This window comes from Jaculus jaculus, chromosome 1 (genome assembly GCF_020740685.1).
Source record: "Jaculus jaculus isolate mJacJac1 chromosome 1, mJacJac1.mat.Y.cur, whole genome shotgun sequence".
Taxonomy (NCBI): Eukaryota; Metazoa; Chordata; class Mammalia; order Rodentia; family Dipodidae; genus Jaculus; species Jaculus jaculus.
In genome coordinates, this window is record NC_059102.1 from 316,877,769 (window position 1) to 316,889,119 (window position 11,351).

The following is an 11,351-nucleotide window of genomic DNA, read 5'->3' on the forward strand; positions in this document are numbered from 1 at the left end:
CATTGAAGGAACTAATAGTGGGTTAATTTAACATGTTTGAGTCATATCCAGAGCAACAACTTTGACAAACTTAAAAACAATTGCTTCTTAGCTTGAGACATAAAATCAAGAATTAAGATATTTCAAGCTATATGCTTTAGAAAGTTATTATTTTAAAAGTGAGTCTTAACAATTCCATGACATGGGCTGTAGGGATTGGTCAGTGGTTAAGGCATTTTCTTGCAAAATCTAAGGACCAAGGTTTGATTCTGTGGTACCCACATAAAAGTCAGATGCACAAAGTGACATGCATCTGAAGTTTGTGTGCAGTGGCTAGAAGTCCTGACATGCTCATTCTCTCTCTTTCTCAAATAAATAAATAAATAAATAAATAAATAAATAAATAAATAAATATTCTATGACAATTTTCACAGTTAAGTTTGTAGTGTATCTAGAGAAAAACATGCTCTGTTTCTTTTAATTTTACATCCTCTAATTGTAACCCATGATGCATTAGAGAAAAAATAAATCTACCCAACAATGAGCAAGATCAAACATTTTATCCATGGGTACAAATTTCTTGGCAGAAAAGAGAACAGAAAAGATAAAGTATAAGCCAAAGGCATCTAGGCAGTTGGGACACACATAATTTAGATTTTAAAAAGACATATTTAAAAGTCAGTTTTGTCATACCAGATGTGGGCTGTGCACATGTGTGTGGATGAATGGATGCACACATGTGCATGTGTGCTCCATACAGAGCAAGCTAGCATTGGGAGTTTTAGATATGATGGCATTGTAGTAAGAAGTACTTTATTCACATAATTTCATTTAATACTATTGTAGTTTGCATGAAGTAATCACAAAAGGCTCATGTACAGAAGGCTTGTTTCCACCAAGGGTGCTGTTTTAGGGGGTTCTAGAAATTTCAGGATATGAGGACAAGCTGAAGGAGCTAGCTTCACTGTGGGCATGTACTTGAGGGCTATATTTTGTCTTTCATCTCCCTGCTTCCTGGCCACCATGAGGTGAATAACTCTGTTTCTCTTAGGTCCTTCTACTATGATGCTTTGCCTTCCTGCAGCCCAGAAACAATGGTGCCAACCATAGACTGAAGCCTTCAAAACCTTGAGACAAAATATATTCTTCCTTCTGTCAGGTATTTGCTCATAATGATGATCATCCCAAATGTATCTATAGCTGTTTGTACTCCACAAAGGTCTTTCACATTGCTTAATTAATTTTATTCTTACAAGATTCTTGTACGATAATGTCAGCATTCTTGCAATATTTCATTTTTTCAAATAAATTAATTGTCATGTTTAGAGTTTAAAACTTTTACAAGGTTACATATATCATTAGAGACAGAGGAAGGATTAACATAGAAGCAAGCCCCAGTAAGTAAATTTGTCCATCCTAAATCCTATGCTTTATGTTACTTTATTCATGTGGACAGACACCACTCATTAATTCTCAACAGAGAATAACCTATCATGAATATATAAACTTAATTTTTCACATGCTAAAGCTTCATTTAAACCAATATTGATTGGCTTTCTCTGAAATGCCATAGTTCTTTTCTTGGCTTTGTAACAAAGCCTATTGAGATCATGAATGTAACCTTTTAAATTATATCATGGGCACTTCTTATATTGAGTTGACACTGAACTAAGCTTCTGTTATAGTCATTGCTTAATTAAGTGACTCACATATTCCAGTACTTTATAAACCTACTGTTACAATTCTATGATTTCTGACTCTTGATTATTTCACTTGTTATTTCAGCAACTACAGTAAGCACATCAACTCTAAGGGTCAGGTACTAAGGATACAGAGATGAAAACCTGGGCCTTTCATTGAGCAACTAGCCATCTACTTACATCCCATTTTAATATAGTTTAATTAATGCTGTATGCAGAGACTGTGTGCAGAAACCTAACTCTGGTGGTGAACTTCATCTTACATGTATTAGTAGTGATTAAGCTTGGCAAGTCTAAGTCCTGTGTCCTATTGAGACTTCCTAACATTGAATCTACTCAGAGGTTTAAGTGCATTAGGTTTATCAATCTAAAAACAACCCAGTTTATCTACAATGTTTAGGATACCCTCAAAAAAGTTCATGCTATAAAGGACCCATGAGAGAGGGAGGAGAAGTCTTAAGGGGAGGGTATAGTAGATATATATCTATGTAGAGGGGCAGAATGCTGTGGATAGAATGGTCTGAGTTGGGCCAAGGGAGGGGATGGAAGTGAAGAAGGGGTGGGAGGAGGGTTAATCAAAATTAAAGATGTTATGAATAAGCCATATGTAAACCTGCTACTTTGCTAGCTAAATATAATATATACATACATTTATGTGGAGAGAGAGAGGGAGACTGGACATGGAAAAATGCACTTTTGGGGCGTGGATAATATTGTTCCCAGAAACTATAGATTATTGCAAGAAAATTTCAGTGCCATGTGTGGGATACCTTCCAACGACTTGTGGTCAGGGATATCCCTAATGCCCCCAAAACCTTACTATTGTCAAGGTTCTTAGTTGCTCACTAGGACTAGGTCATAAGACCCTATTGCTGAAGATGCCACATATTTGGGCTGCAAGACACTAAGAAAGCAAGCTGGAGTTGAGCTGGAAGCCTCATCCCTGTTGTTTAGCTATCAGGATGCTGGAAAGAGGTATACAGCCTAATGGGAGAGGGAAAGCCATCAATGATATTTACCAGCAATGGACCCTTCGAGCTTTGTGGCTAGACACTTAGCATAAATATGATAACTTGTATAATGGTTGCATGTCTGTTATGGGGAAACCAATTGCACTCTGATTTTATTTGAAGCTACTCCAGGGGAATGAATTCATGCCGAGTATTGAAAACCTAATCAAAATACTATGTCCAGGGAGGTCATAATCCCTATAAGGGAAACTACTACTGTTATCTGGCTGAATGGATATATTATACCCATAAATCTGCCCTCTAAATACTTATGTTCATGCCCAGATATTAATATAAATCTCATTTTTGATTGAGGAGCTAGCTTCTCATGTTTGATGACAATGACCACTGGGGAGACTCAAAACTCAGCAAAGTGCTTAAAAGAAGTGACAGTGGAGTGTTCAGCACTAAGTAAGGCATCTCTCTAACACTCTCCAAGGGTCAGGGCCACTGTAGAAAAGGTGGTGGAAAGAGTGTAAGAACAAAAAGAAGGGGAGAAGTGCTGATAATACTGTCTTCCAGACACAAATTGTTTGTGGCATTCATGACTTCACAATGGCTGATGCTACCTACGTAAGTGCTGCAGAATAGGAGGGAGAAGGATGACATCAAAATAGAAGAGAGACTAGGAGGGAAGAAGAAGAGATTCAGTGCAGGGGGGTAGGGGAGGAGTAAAAGGGATAGTGGTGGAGGGCGATTATGATCATGTTAGATTGTCTATATGCACAGAGATTGCCAAAAAAAAGTAAGTGTTATCTCAATTTTCCGGGTGCTAACTTACTCTCCGTTGGAGAATCTGCTTCTCTTTTCCAGATAGATGCAGATCCTAAGAAGAGAGCTGCCCCAACTTACCTCAAAAGGGGCCCAACTGAAACTAAGGGCAACTGGCGAAATAAGCAAGGGTGATGTTTTCCTGTGAACCGGATACCAGCACAAAGGGGAAGGAGACCAACGCAGAGAAAAATCAACTCCTACCAAATCAGAGAGCCAGAGCCTCAGAGGCCCCCAACACCTCAGCACTGAAGCAGACCAAAAATGAACCCAACATGGCTCAGGGAAATTTTGCGGAAGAGGGGGTGGAAAGAATGTCAGAGTCACATGTTGGGTCATGATTTGCAGAGACATTTATCATACCAATAACTGGGGGCTAACTCCACAATGCATGACCCATTTTCATTAACAAGGAGGGTCTAATGGGAGGGGGTAGATCACAGATGAGCCTAAATAATGGTACCAAACTGCCTGTATTTACTGAAAAGAAAACTAGTAAATTAAATTAAAAAAAAGAGAGAGAAAAAGAAAAGGGACAATTAACATGGGGACATGGAAAGAAGTTGTAAACCTCAGTTGCTGTGGTATTTTCAGAGGAAAGTTTCCTTTACATTAAAAAATAATATAGATTTCATGGTTTATGTTTTCCTTGAAAAAAAGAGTTTAAAAATGCTCAATATGAGAGTAAATAGAAAATTAGGACCTATGATCAAGAAAAAAAATCTATATATATAAAGCAATTTAGATGACTTAAATTATCTGTCAGGATCTTGAAAGCATTCAGTGTAGATAGATACAGGACTTATAGGAAATCATACTTATAATGAGCAAACAGCTATATAGAATTTTAGACAAGAAACATGGACATGGAAATTCAAACATTGAAATGAAAAAAATTGCTGTTCTGCTTAATTTGATGAAGTTGTTAGAATAGTCACACATCTGAAGATAGAAACTATTGAATCCAAAGAACAGAGAAAAATGAGTGAAAAAATACACAGCCTAAATGATTTATGTATTGATAAGAAATGCAACATTAATGCATGTGGATTCTCAAAAAGAAAAATAAAGTAGAGTATGCCGCAGAAATATTTTAATATATGTTGACTAAAATATTCTCAACATCATGAAAAATAAGCCTATAGAGCCAAGAATCTCAGTGAATCATAAATAGGACAAAGAAAATTAAGGTAAAATGTGTATATATCAGAATCTTGAATTTAAGAAAAAAGATTAAGAATCATGCAAGCCACCGGGATTTAGATGGTATATTATATATCAGAGAACAATAGTAATTTAACCTGACTTCTAATCAGAAATAATGGAGGAAGAAAGCAATTGAATGACAATTCGAGTTAGACCAGATATCTCTACTTAGAAAAAAATAAATGTCAAAAATGAAAGCAAAGTTGCACATAACCATAAATTGATAAAATTTGTTCTTTACTCGAAATATTAAAATAGATTTTTTTTAATCTGAGAGGAAATAGCACTAGATGCAAAATTTAGATTTATAGAAAGCATTGAAGTGACTGGAAGTCATAAGTAGGTGTGTAACAGAAGAATTATGTTTTATGCTCTTAATTACTTTAAATTGTATTATAAAATTACAATACATGCTATTGTAAGATTTAAAATGTATGTGAATGTCACACATTAGATAATGCACAAAGAAGTAATGTAAACATATTGCTATAAGAGGCTTTGTTTAAGCAAGTGATACAATTTTAAACTGATGAAGGATTGTGATGAGTTATGAAGGTGCATGTTAAGCCCTAGAGTGGCAAGGAGAAGCAAGAGGCTGGCTGGTATCTACAGAGTTTAGATGCAGTCCCTCTCATTTGCACACAGCCACAGGCCCTTAGGGGGAAGTTTTGGTGGGAGGCTTACAATAATTATGTGCTTTTGTCAGTGATTCAGGATGCCTGTTCAAAGAGACCCAGCCTTCCTCTCAATCCAATGTGCTGATTTATATCAGGTAATTAATAGATGCAGTGTTTTTCAGGTCTCACATATTCTTTGCTAATTTTGTTCAAGGATTTACCCTGTGGTTGTTTACCCAGTTCCTGAATGTACACTTAGAGTAGATATAGTTACTTGAAGAACAGTCACTGTGGGTCCCTTACCCATAGGAGGTAGGTCATTAACATAAGAATTATTGAGTAAAATCTCTGGAGGCTTTCCATAATCCCTATCAAGATTGTAAACATGAAGCAATGCTGACTTACTATGGGAATTATAGAGATTAATGGCATAAAAAACACCTGGAAGAGGAGTTATACCCACCACATTACCCTTTAGTTTCTACAGTTTGGTTTCTTTTTGGCAGGTATTATTTTTTTTCCTTTTAAAATTCTTATTGACAATTTTCATACATGCACATAGTAAATTTTGATCATAATCCTTTTTCATTGCTTTTTTGGTCCTCCATCCTCTGAACTTCCACCGAATCCTTTCTTCTTTCAAAGTAGTCCCTCTTCTATTTCAATGTCTTTAATTGTTTTTTTTTTTTTTTTTTTGGCATTCCTCCATCATCCATGAGAATATGTCGATGGGCCCAACATCCTATGAAGGCAAAGATAGACCCTGTGAGGTCAGGAATACAATGACTACTTTGTGTCTAGAAGACGGTGTTTTAAAAACTCTCCTCTCTATCCTATGTCCCATGTGAGTATCATTTTATACCACATAAAAACAGTTACTTTACCTGTAGGAGCTAATAGTACACTTGTACGGTTTTGTCTTAAGACTATGACGTTTCTGCTGTTCTTGGCTACAATATAGAATTCAAAAATCTTCATTACTATAGCATTGCATAAAACATTCCATTTATCATTTGTCTTAAGGAAATTGTACAATTGGGTCTGTTGAGCAGAAAGTGGTAAGTACTTAAGATGCCTTCATAAGACATGTATGCTTTTAATGCTGTTAGTCATAGCTCAAATATGAGATAAAAAGTACATAATAATTAGAATATAGTTCAATATAATGAATTGTTAAACATAAGAAGGAACTGTAAAGCTGGATATGGCAGTTCATGCTTGTAACCTCAGCACTCAGGAGGCTGAGGTAGAAAGTGAGTCTGAGGATAGCTTGGGCTACAGAGTTAGTGACAGGTCTGAATAAGACCTTGCTTCAAAACACCCCTCCCACAAAAAAAAAAAAATCACAAAGTAAAAACAAATCAATAAAGAGAAGGAACTGGAGTAATAAAGAATTTTATAGTAATTAGTTAAAATAATTCTAAATAGTAGATAGAGTTAACAATCACTACCTCAAGTACAAAGTAGTATGAAAGATAAAGTTTTCCTGGGCACTTTAGTTTTCTTATAAATACTTTTATATCCTGATCTATGGAAATGCAAGCAGCATGTAAATAGAGAATGCTTATTTTCATTTTCCCTACAAATATTTTACCATTTACATACAGAGGATTAGATCTGTAGTCATTTTTTTCTTCTAATGGATGAGCTAATTGTTTTATACAATAAACATTTTAATATTCCAAAAGTCAAATCTATACTTTAGTTTAGACATTTAAGTTAGAAAATCAGTGTCCTGTTTTTAAATGTCAAAGGGAAGAAGTCTGAGGCCATGAAGAAAATTCTAGGTTATAAAAGCCATAGCCATTATGCCCATTATTTACATATGGAAAGGCTTGCATAAGGACCCTTTCCATCCTATTTTAAGAAGACACCCTAGAGATGATTGGGAAATAATGTAATTTTCCACATAAACAAATTGATATAAAGAATAGGATTATCTTGATAGATACAGAAAAAGAATTCAAAAAAGTTCAATTTTCCTTCATGATTAAATACCTGGAGAAATTAGAAATAGATGGAACATACTAATGATAGGCTTTCTCATATATGGTATGAGAAACCAATGCCAACATTATAATAAGTGGAGCAAAACTGAGTTCATGTCCTTTAATATCTGGAATGAGACAAAGATGCTTACTCTCTCCATTATTATTCAATACAGTATTTGAAGTCTTAGCTATATCTTCTTTTTTGCCTTGTTTAGAGAAATATATAAAAGTAATACAAATAGAAAAGTCAAATAATCAGTAGTCACAAATGACAAGAGCCTATACTTAAAAGAGCCTATGGAGGGCAGGAGAGATGCCTTAGATGTTAAGGCATTTGCCTGCAAAGCCAAAGGATCCAAGTTTGACTTTCCAGGACCCATGTAAGCCAGATGCACAAGGGGGTGTACACTTCGGGAGTTTGTTTGCAGTGCCTGGAGGCCCTGGTGCACCCATTCTCTCTCTCTGTCTCTCTCTTTCTCTCAAATAAATAAATTAATTAAATAAATAAATTTTAAAAAAGACCCTATAGAGTCCACTAGAAAACCCTTAGGTCTATTAAACACATTTAGTAAAGTCACAAGAAACAAAACTAACATACAAATATCAATAGTCTTCATATATAAATAGCAATAACTAACTTGCTGAGAAATAAATTAAGAAAAATACCCTGTCTGCAATAGCATTCCTTCACCAAAAGTATTTAGGAATGAACCTAACTAAGGTGATAGAAGAGATCTACAAGACAGCTTTAAGTATTGGAAAAAGAAATTTAAAGTGACACTATATTATGCACAGGATAATGGAAGAACTTTCCATATTTGTGGTTTATAAGAATTAATATTGGGGCTGGAGAGATGGCTTAGCGGTTAAGCACTTCCCTATGAAGCCTAAGGACCCTGGCTTGAGGCTCGATTCCCCAGGAGCCATGTTAGCCAGATGCACAAGGGGGCGTACGTGTCTGGAGTTCATCTGCAGTGGCTGGAGGCCCTGGCATGCCCCTTCTCTCTCTCTCTATCTGCCTCTTTCTCTCTTTCTCTCTCAAATAAATAAAAATGAACAAAAAATTTTAAAAAAGAATTAATATTGTGAAAACAACCATATTTTCAAAAGTAATCTAAAGATTAAATGCAACCTCCATCAAAATTCCAATGGCATCCTTTAAAGAAGTACAAAACATAATTCTGAAATTCATATGGAAACAAAAAAGACCTGAGATAGACAAAGCAATCCTAAGCAGAAAGAACATAGCCAGCTGTATAACACTACTTGACCTCAAACTGTACTACGGAGCCATAGTGACGAAGACAGCACAGTACTAGAACAAAACAGATATGCGGACCAATGGCGTAGACTAGAGAACCCCAAAATAAACTCATACATCTATGGAAATATAATTATTTTTATTAATTATGGACATACTAAGTATGGATACATCATGTGTTGGTACCATCCTTTCCCTCATCCTTTCCCCCCTCCCACGGGAGAGGCTCCTCAATGTAGTTGCAGATGTTCGCTGTGGGGTTGTGAGTTGTGTTGTGGGGGCAGCAATTAGTTTTGCGGGAGAGATGATGCCTCTGGGCATGATGTCCCAACCTGTGGCTCTAACAATATTTCTTCCCCTCTTCCATGAAAATCCTTGAGCTGAGCTGGGTGTGTCTTAAGTTTACTTCAGTGATGGGCTCTTATGAGCCTCTGAACCTCTGCTTTGGTAGGTGTTGAGTGTTCTCAGCTTCTGTCTCCTTCACCCTGGCACTGATTGTCAGGTTCACCATGGAAGCTGCATTCTTGCTCATCTCCCCAGTTCCTCTGTGGTTTCAGCTGGGGCTTAGCTGAAGTAGGAGGGGTGGTTTATCTCCTCAGGCCTCACTACCATCTGACAAAGAAATGCAGAGAGAGTGAAGTTAGCATAGGTTAAATGGGATAAGTGTTATTAATTTGGGGAGAATTTGATGGATGTAATCCCTCTTTCAGTCTAAGATTAGTGGGAGCTTGATCTTAGAGAGCAAAATATTTGCCTCCATAGGATTCTGACCTGGTTCACAGTTCCAGATATGGGTTTCTTTCCACTAAGCAGATCTCTTAGCCAATCAGAAAGCTACTGGTTACCCATCAAGGCTGTGACCCACTATTGCACTTGTGTGTACATGTAGTCAGGGTGTTTGTTTGTGAGTAGTTTAGACCCCTGGTTGCTCAGACAGTTGTTGGCCACTTCCCCCCAGTAGGTCAGGTAGCACTTTCCAGCACTAGACTGGATAACTGTCTGGGTTCTGGCTGTCTTCTATACCCCAGCCAGTTCTGTCACTGTTCCTTGCTGGCAGCATATGGTGTCTTCAGCAGTAGGATCTTATCATTTAGGGTCTTGTCACTCAGATAGGTAATCCAGTTCTTTGTCAGAAGCCTGTCTTGTTTTAGGGACCTTTTAGGTCTCTCTGACCAACAGCTCATTGTGGAAAGTAACTGCATTCTGGTACTGGGAGTTATGGGCCCCAGTCAAAAAAAAAAAAAAAGAAATATAATGAATAAAAATAGAAAACATAATTAAGAATTTAAGGTTAGGCGCCATCCCATACTCTCTCCAGGGCTCTTCTTTTCCAGTGCCCCTCCCCACCAATGCTTCTGTTGAGGGTTTAACCTTTTAGTCTATTTTCAAGGATAAAGGTTTCTATGGTACCAGTTCATTTTCGGTTCAGTTTTGTGTTTTTTTCCCATCCTTCCCCAACTTGCAAGCCCTTCCATCTGGGCCTCCAGTTGTCTGTCAGGTGTCAGCAACTCAAGCTGATCCAGGTTAGGAAACAGATGAGGGCAACCATGTGGCAATTGTCTTTCTGTGATTGTGTGAGTTCATTGAGTATGATCTATTCCAAGCCCATTCTTTTTTTTTTTTTTTTTTTTTTTTTTTTTTTTTTTTTACAAATTTCACTGTGTCAATTTTTCTTACTGCTTAGTAGAATTCCATTGTGTAAATGTACCACAACATCATTATCCATTCATCCAATGATGGGTACCTGGGTTAATTCCAGTTCTTAGCTATTATGAATTGAGCAGCTATAAAGATGGTTGAGCAAATATCTCTGTAGTGAAGCATTGAACATTTAGGGTAAATGCCCAGTAAGGAAATAACTGGGTCTGTAGGCAGCTCTTTATTCATCCTTTTCAGGAACCTCCATAATGATTTCTATAGTGGCTGTACAAGCTTACAATCTCACTAACATTGAATGAGAATCCCTATTTCTTCACATCCTCACCAATATTTTTTGTCATTTGATTTTTAAATGATTTCCATCCTTACTGGAGTAAGGTGGAATGTCATAGTTGTTTTAATTTGCATTGCCCTGAGGGTTAAGGATGTTGAATATTTGTTTTTGAAAAATGTGTCAAGAACACACATTGAAAAAGAAAAGGCAGCTTTGCGCAGTGGCAGTATCGTAGCCAATGAGGTTTATCCGAGGCGCGATTATTGCTAATTGAAAACTTTTCCCAATACCCCGCCATGACGACTTGAAATATAGTCGGCATTGGCAATTTTTGACAGTCTCTACGGAGACTGAAAAAAAAAAAAAAAAAAAGAAAAAGAAAAGGCAGCCTATTTAGTCTCTTACTCTTTTTAAAAATATTTTTATTTATTTATTTGAAAGAGAGATTGGGCATGGCAGGTCCTCCAGTCACTGCAAATAAACTCCAGATGCCTGCCCTACCTTGTGCATATGGTTTATGTGAATCCTGGGAAATCGAACTGAGGTCCTTTTGCCTTTGCAGGCAAGAGCCTTAACCACTAAGCAATCTCTCCACCTCTAGTTTCTTACTCTTTTTTTTTTTTTTTTTTTTGAGGTAGGGTCTCACTCTAGTTCAGGTGACCCAGAATTCACTATGTAGTCTCAGAGTAGCCTCGAACTCATGGCAATTCTCCTACCCCTGTCTCCCAAGTGCTGGGATTAAAGGTGTGTGCCACCACACCAGGCTTGTTTCTTACTCTTTATAACAGGAAGACATTCATATTTTTCTGTCCTTTGCATGCACAGCAATGCTGACACCTATGTATGGTACCTTTTTGTTCTTCCTGGCTTTTATCATGTTACC

At 36.9% G+C, this 11,351-nt stretch overlaps 1 non-coding gene across 1 annotated transcript; it reads left to right on the forward strand.

Annotated features, from left to right (window-relative positions):
• The first annotated feature begins 10,677 nt into the window (after positions 1–10,677).
• LOC123458069 lies at positions 10,678–10,818 on the forward strand. The gene has a single exon (XR_006635375.1). It is a non-coding gene; the product is annotated as a U4 spliceosomal RNA (small nuclear RNA).
• Positions 10,819–11,351: the final 533 nt, after the last annotated feature.